This window comes from Hyperolius riggenbachi, chromosome 12 (genome assembly GCF_040937935.1).
Source record: "Hyperolius riggenbachi isolate aHypRig1 chromosome 12, aHypRig1.pri, whole genome shotgun sequence".
In the NCBI taxonomy this organism is placed as follows: domain Eukaryota; kingdom Metazoa; phylum Chordata; class Amphibia; order Anura; family Hyperoliidae; genus Hyperolius; species Hyperolius riggenbachi.
In genome coordinates this window covers 155,254,924-155,272,794 of record NC_090657.1, presented here as the reverse complement: position 1 = coordinate 155,272,794, position 17,871 = coordinate 155,254,924, and the positions used below count along the sequence as shown (strand labels likewise).

Below are 17,871 nucleotides of genomic sequence, written 5' to 3'. Positions count from 1 at the left end.
GTCTGCGCTTGTAATGTGAACGGGGCCTAAACAATCTGCATGAAATAAGTAGGTGGTAAAAAAAATTTTTTGTCTATTGCATTTCTAATGCCAAATTTGGCATTTTATAGTTGAAAAATGCTTTTCCAGGTCCTGTGTTGGTTCTCTGAATGAGCTCGTTTAGCCTTGTAGATGCCCTTTGATTAGCCACTACTTAGATACCCCTTTCTTCAGATAGGGCCAGTGCACACCAAAAAGCACCATCGTAAACACTTAGCGCTTTTTTTTTTTTAAAGTGATTGTTCTAGGCGATTCTAGGCATGTGCCTAGCGTTTTCTAATCATGCCTAGCATAATCAGGGCTAATTCACACTACAACAACTTTTCTAAGCACTTATTCTTAAAGCTCTTGCTAATGTTATCCTATGTGTTCACACTGGAGCGATGTAATTTTGTAAACCCCCCCCCCCCCATAGCATTGCATTAGCAAGAGCTTTTAAAACTCTAGCGCTTAAAATAGCTCTTGTGTGAATCAGCCCTAAGGCCCCATTCATACGTAAAAGCGCAAAACACTGGCGATTACAGCTGGAGTTTTGCAGGAGTGATTTTTCCGTGATTACACTCAGGGGAAGAAGAAAAAAATAAAATTAAAAAAAAAAATCACTGGACACATCGGCGGTTATTCTGCTTCTATAGCACTGAAACACGATCACCGGGAAATAGCCTTAAAATGGTGCAGGCTATGCGTTTGCCGATTTGTGTTAATCACCGGCGATTAATGCAAATTGCCCAACAGGCCCATAGGGTTTTATAGAGTCGCCGGCAAAACACTCTAGTGTGAATGGGGCCCAAGGTTGTTAATACAATTGAGTCAGATTGATGGCCAATATGGAGCACTCCCAAGACAAGGAGATCTTATTAGCTTTTGCATGAATATTCAGAAGACAGCCATACCAGTAAATGTAGATCAACCCCTTGTGTGAATGCAGGTAATTTGGCCATGCAGCATTTTAGTGACACCTCTGTTCTAATGATTTGTGTGAAGGGTTATTTCAGAAACAGGTCTAGTTAAAAGCAACAGATTTTATATCTAAGCGAAGGCCTCAGTGATAGAAATGTGTCCTCATGGCTGACAAGTCAGACAGGGATAACAAAACATCATTGGCTCTTAAATGAGACTTTAGGATGCTCCATTACACTTACCCGAGGACACGTTGATCTGGTCCATGCAGGCCACTGCTGAAGTCAGACATCCTCCTGCAACAGGACAAATCTGATCAGTATAGAAACCGTACACCACATTCAGCATGATGGCAAAATAGGCACAATTCAGATCAGGAGAAATTGTCAGTTCTCGCATCTGACGGCACTTCCTATTTCCTGAGTCTCATCATGTGACACCAAGACAATATCACTGTAAGGCCTCATTCAGAACCATATTTAAGCAAACTAAGATCTGGTCCCTACTAGACAAATTCAGGAGGCTATGCAATTCCTAAAATAAATTTTTTTTTTAAAAACTTCCTGGAGTGATCACAACTGTCCCTGCATCCAGGGCTGTGGATTATGTTTGGCCCTCTCTAGACCACCAGAACAGCTATATTGGAGGGTAAGCCCTAGACCACCAGTAAGCCATATGGGGAGGAGGACAGCACTAAATACAAGGGAACTGTATAGGAGGGGGAAGGGGGGCACTAGACACCAGGACACTATAGGGGAGGATCACTAATAAGGGAAATGTATAGGAGTGGGAGAGAGGACCACTAATCTGGGAACTGTATAGGGGATGGAGGTGGCCACTAGACATTGAGGTCGGCCTGCAACTTGGCCCCAGAGCTCAGTTTCAGCCCACTTTGTATTTTAGTTTGACACCTCTGTCCTAGACTAAAACTAGTCCTTGTAGAAGGTACAGACAGGACCAACCAACATCAGGCCCTAGGCAATGTAACTAGGTACATGTAGGAGTGATGTGCAGGTACTCTGCAGGAGAATGAGGAGATTCTTCCTCTATTACACATTCATGCAAAATCTGAATCATGTTTATGGGTGATAGACAACACCCCTCTGTTCAATGTGCACAACATTCTCAGTTGATTCCCTGCAGCTCTGTAGGGAGTGCATATGTATAGTACTACTGTAACAAAGTAAACCTGAGACAGATGAAATTAAAGTTTTATACATACCTGGGGCTTCCTCCAGCCCCCTTCAGGCTAATCAGTCCCTCGCTGTCCTCCGCCACCTGGATCTTCTGCTATGAGACCAGGTACTTGAGCCAGTCTTGAGCCAGTCTGGCGTAGTGCGCATGCACACTCCGCCAGGAACGTACTACCCCTGTGCAGAACGCTCCTGGCTGTTGAAGTGGCACATGGCTGGACTGCGCCAACTGGCTGAATTACAGAGACTCATAGCAGAAGACCCAGGTGGCAGAGAACAGGGAGGGACTGATTAGCCTGAAAGGGGCTGGAGGAAGCCCCAGGTATGATATATCTAGATCTATGAGATTCCTGTGTACACACAGTCAGATATGTTTATCTGACTTTAAAAATATGGGGACTGCCACACAACTAACTATGTGATTTCTTTTTTGTGGGCTAAGCAGATATATACACATATACACATACACTTAAGACAACCATTATCTGAGAAAGAACATTTTATCATATTTTCCATTTTAATTAGTTTAAATTCATTAGGAGTCGGAGCATTTTTCCCAAAACTGCGCCGACTCCACAGCCCTGCCTGCATCCCTCTAATGTGATGACTGATTGCTTCAAAATTGCTGCAGGAAGTGCTCTAGTTAGCTGCAGGCCATAAGGCTCTTTCCCACAAACAGTACAGTGGTGTTGTGGACAGCCTCAGCTTGCAGTGCTGGGTTCAAATCCAGTTTGTGTCCCGAGTACTTGTGTAACCATTCTGAGCGATGCCCACTGACTTGTGTGGTTATGAATGCGTTCACTTGGTTGCATTATTTTACAGTGGGAAGGAGCTTACCCACAACACTCAGGCAGCTAATCAAGGCGTTTGTAGCAGGGTCCCATTTTTGATAAAGGGTGCAGTCACATGCACAGCAGAGACTGCTACTCACTGATTAGCATTCTACTTTTGAAGCATCTAGCCAATTACCTGGGAGTCAGCTGATGAGAATTCATACAAAAGCTTAAAGCGGTATTGTCACCATAAAAATCAAATTACAACAGCAACTGGTCTGAGTGTATTAACCACCTTAGCGGTATGGACGAGCTCAGCTCGTCCATTACCGCCAGAGGGTGCCGCTCAGGCCCTGCTGGGCCGGGTTTGAATCAAATAAAAAGCAGCACACGCAGCCGGCACTTTGCCAGCCGCGTGTGCTGCCTGATCACCGCCGCTCTGCGGCGATCCGCCGTGAGCAGCAGCGAAAGAGGGTCCCCCCAGCCGCCTGCCTGCGCAGCCGGAACAAATAGTTCCGGCCAGCGCTAAGGGCTGGATCGGAGGTGGCTGACGTCAGGACATCGGCTGATGTCCATGACGTCACTCCGCTCGTTGCCATGGCGACGAGGAAAGCCAAACAAGGAAGGCTGCTCATTGCAGCCTTCCTTGTTAATTCTGATCGCCGGAGGCGATCGGAATTATGCTCCAGGAGCGCCCTCTAGTGGGCTTTCATGCAGCCACCTTTCAGTTGGCTATATGAAATAGTGTTTTTTTTTATTTAAAAAAACAACCCTCCCGCAGCCGCCCTGGCGATCTCAATAGAACGCCAGGGTGGTTAAGTGATAAAGATGCTAATCCTGCATTCAAAACTTTTTCTGCTGTTATTCAGTTTGAGTTCACATACTTTAGGAGCACTGGCCCTAGTGCCAAAAAGTTGAATGCTGGGAGTTTTTTTAATCTATAAAATATTTATCCTCTTCCATTTCCCTGCCTAGCTGATCACTTGTGTTTACAAGCAAGGCTGAGGTGACTCAGTGATTGGATGTGTAAGAAAAATAAATAAATAAAATAAAAGACTCTGGGAGGAGGGCAGCTGATGAATACACAATGAGCAAGGGGGGGGGGGGGGGGGGGAACAAGAGTCAGGGAGGATACGATGTCAGCATTAGTTTGGCAAGATGGCCACTGCCTAGAATAGGACTTTCTGCTTTGCCTTTGTAAAATTCACAGGAATCATTACGTGGATAGCACAATACATCTTTTATGTAAGTAGTAGTATTTATCTACTTATATATGTGTTTTTTATTACTAGGTTAGCATGGGTGTCGCTTCTTATTTAAGGCAAGGACAAATGGGACACTGGGCCTGAACATTCTCACCACGTTTCCTTTAAAAAAAAAAAAATATGCATTACTTACCCAAGCAGAAAGTCCCAGAGCATTGCAGCACTTCATTTGGTTTAGAGACCTCCATCAGGTTCTCCAACAGATCCTAAAATACGTATTAGACGATCGTTTAGTTTGATGGGGGGAAAAAAAAAAAAAAAAAAAAAAAACAACTTACAGTGCATTTTCTAAAATCTTCCTGCCACTGTAAAAGGATAATGCCGTTTTTTTTACACCCGTACCACAACCTGGACATGTAAGAGTAGCAGCGCTCAGATAACCCTTCTCACCACCAGCAATCTGACGGTAATTCCAGCTATTTTCAGGTTATTTCATCACAGCGCACTCCGAGGCCTTCTACCTTCCAACACTAGACAAAGCCTACAACCAGCCAGACCCAAAGAACGTTTCCTTATTTTCCAGAGCAAGTACACATCTGTACTCGTTTCCAGCAGAACCCTGTGGGGCTGTAAAGACTCTTGCCACAATGGCACACTGCTACAAATCTCCCTTATTGGGAGGTCCATTAAAAAAAAAAAAATCCGTTGCCTTTAAAGTAGACTGAAGGTCCACTTGAAGTAACGCAGTACATTCCTCCCTGGGTTTGATTGCTGCAGGGTTGTGCAGTCACATAATGGCTGGCTTCCTGCTTGTTCCTCAAGTCTCCCATGGCACCTTCATAAACCATTCACTTCAGAATTCATTAAACTTCTTAGAATTGTTTAAAATTACTGTTTTAGGACATGCACACTACAACATTACACCTACCAAGAACTAGTGACAGAAGACCGTCCTGAAGCATCGCAGCACTGAGTGTTTTTGACTTCCCATCAGGTGCTTTGACACCTAAAAAAAAAAAAAAAATAATAATGTTTAGTCCGAGATTGGCAAAAAAAGTTTTATTGTACATTTCAAAAAAAAAATAAATATAAATAAACCTTCACTGAATGAGGATTAAGCAGTTTGCTACACAACACCACAACCTGGCCAGGTAAGAGGAGCAGCGCTCAGATAAACCCTTCTCACCACCAGCAATCTGACGGTAATTCCAGCTATTTTTAGGTTATTTCATCACAGCGCACTCAGAGGCGGATTCTACCTGCTAACACTAGACTAAAAGCCTAAAACCAGACCCGAAGAACTTTTCCTCATTTTCCAGAGCAAGTACATATCTGTACTCAAACCCTGTGAGCCTGTATATATGCTCACCTCAAAGGCACACTATTAAAGACATCCCTCTTTGGGAGTTCATAAAAAGATTTCTAGGTGTTCAGTTGCTTTTTAAAGTAGTCTGAAGGTCCACGTAAAGTAGCACAGTACAGTCCAGTGTTCTCCCCAGGCTCTTTTAGCCGGGTGCTCCACCCGGCTAGACTTGGTGACCACCCGGCTGTCATTGGCTCACGTTCTCACCGCCTCTTATGCTGTAAGCAGAGTTGCCCTGCATTTTCATCTCTCCCCACCCGGCTGTTTTTTCATGCCACCCGGCTACAATTTCATGCCACCCGGCTGGAAAATAGTTCTGGGGAGAACACTGAGTCCCCCCCGGGTTTGATTGCTGCAGGCTTGTGCAGTCATAATTGTTGGTTTCCTTACCAACTTACCATGAACTAGTAACAAAAGCAGACAGTTCTGAAGCATCGCAGCACTGAGCGGTTTTTGTTAAGACTTCCCATCAGGTGCTTTAATGACTGATCCTAAAACAAAAATAAAAAATTTAGTCTGAGATCAGCAAAAAGCAGTTTTATTGTACATTTCAAGAAAAATCTTCACTGAATGAGGATTAAGCCGGTTTCTACACAGTACCACAACCTAAGCAGGTAAGAGGAGCAGCGCTCAGATAAACCCTTCTCACCACCAGCAATCTGACGGTAATTCCAGCTATTTTTAGGTTATTTCATCACAGCGCACTCAAGAGGCGGATTCTACCTGCTAACACTAGACAAAAAGCCTGCAATTAGAATTGAGGGAACTCTTCCGTCTCAATTTCCAGAGCTATAACTTTAAAGCAGAACTAAAGTAAAAGTAGCTCCAGCACACAGAAAAGTCAAAACGAGTAAAGCAAACCTGAAGTTTATGTCTAGTACACAATACAATTTTCTGTTAGATTTACCTGTAATTCGATTATTTCCTGTTAAGTACTGATAGAGAATTGTCATTCTCTGGTGCATTGTCTTCTGGTCATCTCCTGCCGAGTAGAACAATGCTTAAAGTGGAATATAGCCCTGCATTTCAACTTTGCTCTAAAACATTTACAGCATATTATATGCAACCAGCATTTTTTTACTAGACCAGCATTGGAAGGGTCACACAGCTTTAAAGTTCCTGGAAAAACCTGCTGCCACATCAGAAGCTTACATAGATACATTTAAGCAAAACAAAATGTAACAACTGTGGAATGACTCACTCTGACTGTGCAGGAGCTGGAGGACAGCCAAAGAGTAACATTCCTCACTTGCTACATTTTGTTTACTGAAATGTATCTATCTAAACTTCAGCAGTTCTCTCCACGAACTTTAAAAGCTGTGTGTAACCCTTCCAATGCTGGTCTAGTAAAAAAAAAAAATGCTGGTTGCATATAATATGCTGTAAATAATGTTTTAGAGCAAAGTTGAAATGCAGGGTTATATTCCGCTTTAATTGCTAGGCAGATGGTTAGACATTTCCAACATGTTGGAAATATCTGGCAGGTAAATCTAAAGCCCAATCTACACGATACAATTCTTTGTGCGATTCGATTACGATTCTATTTACGATCCATTCAGACATGTCCGATCAGACATGTTGGATTTAATCAGATCGTACATAGAATACTACAATACAATAACATTTCTATAGCGCTTTTCTCCCATAGGACTCAATGCGCTTAGGCTCTCTCAGATTCAGTAATTAGTAGGATGAAGTATTCACACAACAAAAGTTATATTTCTGCAAATGCCAGACTGAACAGGTGGGTTTTCAGTCTGGATTTAAACACATCCAGGGATGGGGCTGTCCTGATCTGTTGAGGTAAGGCGTTCCAAAACGTAGGGGCAGCATGACAGAAGGCTCTGGGACCAAAAGTTTCCAAGTGGACTCTGGGTATGACTAGATTATTAGAACCTGTGGATCTGAGAATGTGGGGATTGCTACGCAGCTGTAACATATTTCATGTATCCAGGGCCTAGATTATTCAGGGATTTAAATGTCAGTAGGCCGATCTTGAATAGGACCCTCCATTCTATAGGTAGCCAGTGAAGGGAATGCAGGACTGGCGTTATGTGGCAGTGACGGGGTTGGTTGGTTAGCAGTCTGGCAGCAGTATGCTGTATCAGCTGTAGGCGGTACAAGACCTTTTTTGGAAGGCCAGTGTAGAGAGCATTGCAGTAGTCCAGTCGGGATGTGATGAAGGCATGGACTAAGGTTGGCAGATCTTCTGGGGGTATGAGGTGCTTGATTTTTGCAATGTTCTTCAGGTGAAAATAGGATGATTTCACCACAGCAGAGATTTGAGTTCTGAAGTTTAAATCCCCATCAATTTAAACTCCCAGGCTACGCACATGATCAGAGCTGCGTAGATCCGTGCCTCCTATTCCCAGTGGTGAAGAATGCAAGTTAAGTTGTTTTGTTATCATGCTCTGCCCTCCAATCAGAAGGACTTCAGTTTTGTCTGCATTTAGTTTCAGCCAGTTGTCATTCATCCATTGCTGTAGTTCACGTAAGCAGGCGTTTATAGTTAAAGTTGGGTCTGTCACACCAGGCTTGAAGGAAAGATATAGTTCTATATAGTAGAATTGTAATCGAATTGCACAAAGAATCGTATCATGTAGATGGGGCTTAAAGAGAGTGAAGCGAGAATAAATCTCGCTTCAGACCTCATAGATAGCAGGGGCACGTGTGCCCCTGCTAAACCGCCGCTATTCCGCGGCTTAACGGGGGTCCCTGATCCCCAAATCCCCTCCGTAATGTGGGGGAGCGCTTCCTGGTTGGGCAGGGCTAACCACCGCAGCCCTGCCCCACGCGCGTCTGTCAGCGCGCATCTCCGCCTCTCCCCCGCCCCTCTCAGTCTTCCTTCACTGAGAGGGGCTGGGGAGAGGCGGCGATTCGCCGCTGATAGACGTGACTGGAGGCAGGGCTGCAGCCGTTAGCCCTGCCTCCAGGAGCGACCAAGTCTGCGACCAAGTGTCGCAGTGGGGGTTAAGGGACCCCCGTTTAGCGGCACTATTGCGGCGGGTTAGCAGTGGCACATGTGCCACTGCTAACTATGAGCTCTGAAGCGAGATTTATTCTCGCTTCAGAGTCTCTTTAACAGAAAATTGTATAGTGTGTACTAGGCATTAAATACAAAACAGATGTTTACCTAATGAGAGGAAAGGCTCTGGATCCTATAGAAGAGAGCAGTATTCAACCCATCGGCTGAAGACTGCTATCATGGGTTACAGTGGTGGAACGAGGGAACCGGGAGAGGCATGGGAAGGCCCTGTAGGAAGTGCTGCAATGTCATCCAAAATGGCAAGTTATTCAGCCAGCAGCACCATTATTCCCTGTGGTAGAGTTACCCCACACAACTTGCTTTTCTGCGCTAGTGGAAACAGGACCTATATCTATACACGTTCTACATTTGAAAATCATATTCTAGCCAATTACTGTAGCCAAGCTTTTCAGGAAAAACCGCACTGGAAAACTTGAGCGCACCATAGGCCATAGTGTGAATTACAGCCATAGCATTGCTCAGACAGTAATCTGGGAGCTGTCAAAAGACAAAGCCCAAATCACTTAAAGGGCTCGTTCACATTGCGTTCCACCCGTGTTAGCGTTGGGTTTTTCGTAGCAATTTCTTTCCGATTCCCGGCGCCTGGGTGGGGCGTTCCGTTTTTGTGAAAAGCGCTTATCCTGAGCTTTTTTAATTCACTCCCTGACGCAAATCAGGAAGTAAACTCTGACTCAGAAAATAATTGATACTATGCATTCTTTAAAACGCTAACACAATTGCCTCACAAAGATTCTGTGAGCGGGTAACACTTCCTATAACTTCCATTATAGCAAAATAACCACAAAAAGCTTATGTACAGGACAAAATACCTTTTACACCCAGGAATGGCATCTTGTCATCCGTATTTCGTGGTAAACCCTCTGCAAAGAATATTGAAAAATAAAAAAAAAGTCACTTCAAGGCAAGGTGTTAAATGCTTTTACTTTTATAACATTTACGTTTTAAAAGTTGAAATAAATAGGGAAATTTAAAGATCTAAATTGGCACATGTGAGACTGACAAGATATGCAAATAGAGAATGCTCATGCTTTGTTAGGTGGTGAGAACTCCAGACGCTACAATAAAATGTTCACCCTACACAAGCCAACTTGGTTACTAAACAACTTATGGAAGTGAGGGGTATATAGAAGCTGCCATATTCATTCACTAACAAAGCCAGCTAACTGAATTCTGTACTAATCACTGCCTTTATTACTTAGAGCAGGTATGTCAAACCGGTCCTACGAGGGCCGAGATACTCACATTTTTGATACAGCTCAAATGAATTGATGGGTCTGAATCAGGAAAGGTGTGGTCCATCAGGTAGAACACATTCTCTTTCTCAGTCCATCCTAAACACTGGCATGGATCTGGCCCTCCAGGCCTGGAGTTGACACATGTGACTTAGAGTCTGAAGCGAGAATAAATGTCGCTTCAGACCTCAGATAGCAGGGGCATGTGTGCCCCTGCTAAACCGCCGCTATCCCGCAGCTTAACGGTGGTCCCTTCACCCCCAAATCCCCTCCGTACAGCGCGGAATCTCTTCCGCATCGAGGCAGGGCTAACCGACGCAGCCCTGCCTCACGCGCGTCTATCAGATGCGTACCTCCGCCTCTCCCCCGCCCCTCAGCATGCACAGTAGCACTGAGCGGCTCCGGCTTACTGCACATGTGCAGGTATGCTCAGGAGGCCATGCTATAGGAAGGGGAGGTGTGTAGCCCTGATGTGCTTAGAGGATGCAATGTTGCCAATATTCCAGGGAACCATGCTCAGCATGGGGGGGGGGGGGGGCAAGGGGACATCAGCACTGAGGGAATCATCAATAGGATCCCTTGGCTTCCCCCTCTGTAAGCATCTCATTTTGTACCAGAGCTTCCACTCTGGTACACTTTAAAGGCAGAACGGCAAGTAGTGGTTAGCGCTCTCGCCTTGCATCACTGGGTCCCTGGTTCAAATCCCAGCCAGGTCAACATCTGCAAAGACTTTGTATGCTCTGTCTGTGGGTTTCTTCCAGGCACTCTGATTTCCTCCCACTTTCCCCCCAAAAATACAAACATTAACTGGCGTCCTCCTAAATTGGCCCTAGACTACGATACATACACAAATGTGACTATGGTTGGGATTATATTGTGAACCGCTCTGAGGGACAGGTGACAATATAACCTGTACAGCACCTGTGGAAGATGACAGCGCTATATAAATACTAAATATAATAACCTTTGGCAATGAAAAAAAATATTGCAATAAGCATTACTAACTGGATGTGATGCGATTTTCATCATTTAGAAAAAGCAAGTTTGCTTCAGTGACTGTCAATTATATTTATAAAGCGCCAACATTACACAGCGCTGGACATTAGTTTACAGACAATATTTAGAGGTGAAATACAGCAATATGACAATACAGGAATACAAGAAAAACCAGATCACACAGCACAGTATGAGCATAAGGTAATGCTTAGTCACTGGAGGGGAGCATGGAGATTAGGCAAGTTAGGCTCACAAATGCATAGCATGGGTTCACAGTAATGGAGGTGTATGATCAGGTAGGACACAAGAGGAGGACCCTGCCCAAAGGCTTACAATCTAGAGGGAGAGGTAGGGACACAAAAGGTAGGGGACCAGAGTTCAGCTGTGGGTTTAGAGCACTTGTGAGGGGTATAGTAGGCTAGAGTGAAAAGGTGAGTATTGAGGGCTTTCTTGATGTTGGAGGGGGCTGCCCTAATGGATGGAGGTAGGGAGTTCCATAGTGTTGGAGCAGCTCTTGATAAGTCCTGGAGGCATGCATGGGACTGAGTGATGTGGGGAGAAGTCAGGCAAAGTTAATTGGAGGGGGGGAGTGAGCGGCTAGGTGTGTACCTGAGTAAGATCGGAAATGTAGGTTGGACAGGTTTTGTGGATAGATTTGTAGGTCAGACAGTATCTTGAATCTGATTCTGGACCGGATAGGAAGCCAGTGGAGGGATTCAAGGAGGGGAGCTGCCATGGTGGAGCAATCATAATCATTGATCAAGTAGGAAAAATGTAGCGCTTTTACGATTGGGGAAAATTCAAAGTGCAGTTTATGTTAATTATATGCAGCTTGGACTTGCACTTGTCAGTGTAAAAAAAAAAAAAATCTCATTCATCAACCAAAGACTGCAATAATCTCATAACAAACCAAACAGGTTATAAACCAAACATACCAAATGCAGCATGCACTCCTTAAAATGAAATGGCGCAAGGTAAAAATCTTTGGTAATCTAGTGAAAAAAACTGCATGACCACTCCACTACCACCAAGTTCAAAAATCTTAGTAAAATAAAAAAAACTACAGAATGCCTCAAAGCCTGCTGCTGACACCTTAAAAGTTGTCAAACAAATAAACACCCCCCCCCCTCTACTTAAGTGCATAGTACAAGGCAGGTTCCACATTGATGACCAAAGTATAGCACGCCAAGGCCAGGAGACACTTTTTTGGCTTGTGAGCCACTTTAAAAAAAATAGCAAAGACAAAATGATCTACCCATGAACAATTTTAGGAGCACATTTGGTGTAGATCAACCCTTGTGTCAATGCATGTTCTAATAATTGTGTGAAGGAAGAGTTCAGAAATTTGTGTACTACAACAGGTGTACGAAAGATTCAATATCTAAGTGAAGGCCTCAGTGATAGAAATGTGTCATCATGGCTGACAAGTCAGACAGGGATAACAAAACATCATTGGCTCTTAAATGAGACTTTAGAATGCTCCATTACACTTACTTGAGGACCGGTTGATCTGGTCCATGCAGGCCACTGCTGAAGTCAGACATCCTCCTGCAACAGGACAAATCTGATCAGTATAGAAACTGTACACCACATTCAGCATTATGGCAAAATTAGGCGCAATTCAGATCAGGAGAAATCGTCAGTTCTCGCATCTGACGGCACTTCCTATTTCCTGAGTCTCATCATGTGACACCAAGACATTAAATACCACCATAAAGGTGGCCACTAACTACCTAATTTTTGGCAAAAAAAATAAAAAAATCGTCCAGCAATCAAATAATTCTGATTGGAAGTGAAATCGTTCACATCAATGAACCAATATTTTCTCATCACATCCGAGAATTTAAATTCTGGTTCAACAAAAACTAAACGACTTTAAAATAATTCATAATTGATTGAGCCCATAAAGAGATTTATAACAAATCTGACCAAAATTTATGGTTGCTCAAATGTTTTTTTCCCTAGAAATTAGACTTAGTGACCACCTTTAGGCTTGGGGCCTACTGGCAGCAATTTCAGGGAACTACTTGCAGTTTCTTAAATCACAGAACTGCAATTTTAAACACCATTCCCAGAGCAATCGCAATTTATCCCCGCATCCCTTGAATGTGATCACTTCGGAATTGCTCCAAAAATGCTGTAGGCAGCGCCTTTGTGGTTCAAACATTGTTCCATAAGATTTGTCTGGTTTTAGAGATCTTGAGTCTTTAGGCCTCGTTCAGCTGGACGTTAACACAATTGCCATGAAACTAGTCAGTATTCTCTGGGCATCCGTATGATTGCTTTTCTCTGGTATTTACTAAAGGCTAGCAAATGCTAAACAGCAGCGTATAAGGATTCTTCCCTCTTAAAGCAGATATATCAAACAGTTGCAGGTTGGTATATTCTCCTTTATTCCCCTGCCTAGCTGTAACATGATCCCATGCTTGCTTGGGTTTACAAGCAAGGCTGAGGGGACTCAGCAATTGGAGGAGCAAAGAAAAAAAAAAAATTAGTGAAGAATGACATCAGTATTTAGCCTCAGCTGTGGGCAAAAAAAACATTGACCCCACCAGGAACAGAATTCATTTACTAAAAAAAAAAAAAAAAAATTTTCACTGAAATCAAAACATGGACAGTACAATACAGGTCTTTAGTAGATGAACTATCCACTTATAAATGTGTTTTTCCCCTGGCATTGTATGGCTGATCCTCCTGCTTTAAACTGAGGCATACTGCAGATCGCTTTTTGATAAGTCAGTGCTGAATTTGCACTTTTAAAATAACACTCCTGATTTGCATAAAAACTACAGTAAAATCAAAATTGCCAAAAAAAATTTTGTTTTTGTTTTTAATTGTTGGTGTCCAGTGTCACGATTTTTAGGCTTTCACACTACAGGATTATTAGTAATTTTGACACGATGCTAGCAACCAAGAAGAAGCAAAAATAAAAAATAAATTGCCAAGCACGTTTTTTTTCTCATCTGATATAAAAAAAAAAAAAAAAAAAAGTCACATTAGATGTAAAAGAGCCCTTAACGTGATTTTTTTTATGAAAATCAATGGGAGCATTTATTTTAAAAACAAATGCTGCGCTGATGGATCAAAAAGCACCCTGCAGTGTGGCTCAGGCCTAACACTTGTCAATGTCAAATGCTTACAAAATCACTGCAATATACTGTGCATTTACCAAGTTTTTGACATAGATCCCATACACCTCCAACATTACCAGTTAAAAAAATATAAGTAAATATAAGCAAACAAACATTACACCCTTGATGTCAACTGTCCAGATAAAATACATGGAGTCATCACATAGGAGTTTACAAGTTTAAAACAAAACAAAAAAAAAAAACACCTTTTCAAGTCAATACAAGCCCCTCTCTACCACACATCTAAACATGGTCAGTTCAACTGCAGTTTCTGCAAGTCAATGCAATTTAGTATGTTCTTAGCCACGAGCCTTCCCATCACTGCTAACTACTCTTTACGCCGATCTATACCGGATTGCAAGTAAAAACCTTAAAAAATCCCGATAGTATATAAGTAATCAAATGGCTTGTAAAAGAGCATGGTTACTGAAAGGAGGATGTTTGCCAAACAAACGTGATAAATGTTAGCTTAATAGCATAAATAAGAAACAAAAAGCAAAAGTCAACTGCACTTCCCTACACAGTAAAAGCAGGAGCCCTCTCTGTAGACCCCCTACACACCCAGCAAGCAGATGCCCCCAGATTGCACATTACAACAAACGTACCCACTCCCTGCAGCCATAAGCACATGAGATGAGAGGGAAATGCAGGCCGAGGAAATGCTTTATATAGTCTCAAAGCCCGCGTTATCTCGTTAACCTTGGGGAGGATTCTGGGTAATGTAGTCTTCAGCCTTCTTTCCTTCCCCTTCAAGCAAACGTGCCTGTGAAATCTCAACACATGCTCTGCACAGATGGCAGGCAGGACTGATGACATCATCAGAGGCAGCCTAGTTTTGGTCCAGCACGTGGTAAAGAAGAAGTGTGAGAAACAGAACAGAGGCATAATCCTATGCTATAATTCTTTGAATGCTTGAGTGGCTCATATTACATCTAGTTCGGTGTGTGGGGAGGAGGGGGAGACAGAAATGAGAAGAGATGCTGCAGCTGTGGTGTTTGCTATAATTTTTATCTGAGGTGTCTGTGTATAATGCTGGGCATACACGGCTCGTTTTTGAACCATTAAGATGGCTTGATAGATAATTTCCGACATGCCCGATCTCCCGCCCGATCACATAGCTCTCAACTGTCCCTCTTTTGGAGGGACAGTCCCTCTTTGGGAGCCCTGTCCCTTTTTCCTCCTCATTTGTCCCTCTTTCAGAACTTTGTCCCTTTTTCTATGTAAGTATATATATTTTTCTACTAAAAATGTGTTTGATTGACTCTAAACTTTATTCACATGCTTGAAATTGATATATTACTAATTTTAAAATGTTAATATGAAGGATAGAAAGGACGGTGTGTGGTTTGAATTATAAAACAACATATTTTTCTTATGAAATCTTTATGGTATGCGTGACTAGGGTTGTGATGGGGCGTGGTCAGGGGTGTGGCTTAAGTGTCCCTCTTTCTCATCTCAAAAAGTTGGGAGGTATGCGATCATTTCACCGCTCGATTCCGGATAGCAGTCAATGGAAAAATATAAGAAAAATGAGCGGAAGATAAGAGAATTGACTGCAGAATCGAGCGGTGAAACGATCTAGCGGCAAAATCGAGCCGTGTATGCCCAGCTTAAGAGACAAAATAGGAGAACTGCTGCAGCCCATGTCTGTTTGACAATTACTCTGCTAGTTTCCTAGCACCATTTTTTTTCACACACCCCCTTCCTTATTGTTTGATGTATAGGGAGACATGCATTATGTCCTACTCTCGGAAACATGCATTATGTCCTACTCTCAGGGCGGAAAAGTACATTGCTGAATAATGCATAAGATGTGATGACCGTTTTGGTCTGTGTGACATCTCCCTGCTATTTACTTTTCTCCCACATCCTCTATAATAAAACCTTACTGTCCCTGCGTCATCATCTTTCCCTGTCTGTGTCGGAACGGTTGACTGTACTGCGCACATGCGCAGTACAGAAAACCACGGACAGGAGGACGGGCCAGGGAGCTGGGCGGACGGGTGCGCGCGTGGCCGGCAGTGGGTGCGCGCATGCGCACTAACATGGAGCGGCAGTGGTGGCGGAATCACTACCTAGAGCCTGTTTTTACACGGGCTTAGGTAGACTAGTGTCTATGATTATAAACCACTAGTTCACTAGAGATGGCCCGAACGGTTCGCCCAGCGGGTAGTTCGCACGGATTTCAGCTGTCCGTGGCGGGTAGCGAACACATAGTGCGTTCGACCCGCCTAAGGTTGCCACCTTTTATGTCAGATAGACAGGTCTTTCTCATCAATTTTGTATAGAAGTGATCAGAAAAAGATTAAAAAAACAGTCGAAAATCAGATCGAACCTGTCGGAAATGATCAATTTGACCCATCTATGTGACAGTAAAATTGCATGGTGTGTACCAGGTATTACATTTTTAAAGTGAATCTGAAGCAATATGTTACATGAGAAAAACATACTTGACTTATGATACTACCCCTACTAATTATGCAAGGTTCCTTTCTGTTTACTAGCATAGGATAAAGGCTGCCATACACTAGTCGATTGCCACTAGATCGACCAGCAGATAGATCCCTCTGTGATCGAATCTGATCAAAGAGGGATCTATTGGCTGCCTACACTGCAAACAGATATTGAATTGATTTCACTGTGAAACCGATTCACAATCTGTGGAAAATAAAGGGCATTTCTGTACTGAAACACAGCACTCTAGATATAATTAATTTTCCCACCTCCACACTTAACAACATTACGTAAATTGTGTATGTTCAAACAATACCGCCTATTTGTTTACATTTTCCTGAATTCTAAATAATTGCTAAAACAGCAAAATAAATTGACATAAAAAAACCAGACCATAAAGACAAAAAAGTTGTCATGACATTTTTGTAAAAAAAAAAAAAGAAAAGCAAAGAAATCCTGGCAATCCATGTAAAAATTATTTCAAACTGCAAGAAATTAAACCAGTGTACATGTACTAGAAGGGAGAGAGAGTGACAGTGATTGAGAGAGAAAGGTTGAGAGAACCTGGCTAGTGGTTATGCTATGCTATGCTGTGCTGGCCTGGCTAATGGCGATGCTGTGCCAGCTTTGCTGGCGGGGATGTAGAGCTGGCCTGGCTTTGTTAGGTGACTTGCTGGGGGCTTTGCTGGACTGGGCAATTTGCTGGGAACATTTTGGGGGGCTTTGCTGGGCTGGGGGCTTTACTAGGCTTTGCTTGGCTGTATGCTTTGCTGAGCTGGGACCAGGAGGCTTTGCTAGGCTGGGGGGTTTGCTTTGCTGAGGGCACTGCTTTGCTGGGCTTGGGCCCTGGGGCTTTGCTTGGCTGTAGATAGGTAGGTGCCTCCAGTATAGGTTAGATACGTATGTTCCCCCAGTATAGGTTAGATAGGTAGGTTCCCCCAGTGTAGGTTAGATAGGTAAGTGCCCCCAGTATAGGTTAGATAGGTAGGTGCCCCCAGTATAGGTTAGATAGGTAGGTGCCCCCAGTGTAGGTTAGATAGGTAGGTGCCTCCAGTATAGGTTAGATAGGTAGGTGCCCCCAGTATAGGTTAGATAGGTAGGTGCCCCCAGTATAGGTTAGATAGGTAGGTGCCCCCAGTATAGGTTAGATAGGTAGGTGCCCCCAGTGTAGGTTAGATAGGTAGGTGCCCCCAGTATAGATTAGATAGGTAGATGCCCCCAGTGTAGGTTAGATAGGTAGCTTCCCCCAGCGTAGGTTAGATAGGTAGCTTCCCCCAGTGTAGGTTAGATAGGTAGCTTCCCCCAGTTTAGGTTAGCTAGGTAGCTTCCCCCAGTGTAGGTTAGATAGGTAGCTTCCCCCAGTGTAGATTAGATAGGTAGCTGCCCCCAGCGTAGGTTAGATAGGTAGTTTCCCCCAGTGTAGGTTAGATAGGTAGCTTCCCCCAGTGTAGGTTAGATAGGTAGCTTCCCCCAGTATAGATTAGATAGGTAGCTTCCCCCAGTATAGATTAGATAGGTAGCTGCCCCCAGTGTAGGTTA

The 17,871-nt window shown here is 43.5% G+C and overlaps 5 non-coding genes across 5 annotated transcripts; all 5 read right to left on the bottom strand.

The window, feature by feature from the left end:
• Positions 1-1,305: 1,305 nt before the first annotated feature.
• LOC137542611 (small nucleolar RNA SNORD49) lies at positions 1,306-1,376 on the bottom strand. The gene has a single exon (XR_011025490.1). It is a non-coding gene; the product is annotated as a small nucleolar RNA SNORD49 (small nucleolar RNA).
• A 3,164-nt stretch (positions 1,377-4,540) lies between these two features.
• Positions 4,541-4,611, bottom strand: LOC137542623 (small nucleolar RNA SNORD65). The gene has a single exon (XR_011025500.1). It is a non-coding gene; the product is annotated as a small nucleolar RNA SNORD65 (small nucleolar RNA).
• Positions 4,612-5,275: 664 nt separating this feature from the next.
• On the bottom strand, positions 5,276-5,347 carry LOC137542622 (small nucleolar RNA SNORD65). Its single transcript, XR_011025499.1, has one exon. It is a non-coding gene; the product is annotated as a small nucleolar RNA SNORD65 (small nucleolar RNA).
• Positions 5,348-6,101: 754 nt separating this feature from the next.
• LOC137542620 (small nucleolar RNA SNORD65) lies at positions 6,102-6,173 on the bottom strand. The gene has a single exon (XR_011025498.1). It is a non-coding gene; the product is annotated as a small nucleolar RNA SNORD65 (small nucleolar RNA).
• Positions 6,174-12,366: 6,193 nt separating this feature from the next.
• Positions 12,367-12,437, bottom strand: LOC137542610 (small nucleolar RNA SNORD49). Its single transcript, XR_011025489.1, has one exon. It is a non-coding gene; the product is annotated as a small nucleolar RNA SNORD49 (small nucleolar RNA).
• Between the last annotated feature and the right edge of the window lie 5,434 nt (positions 12,438-17,871).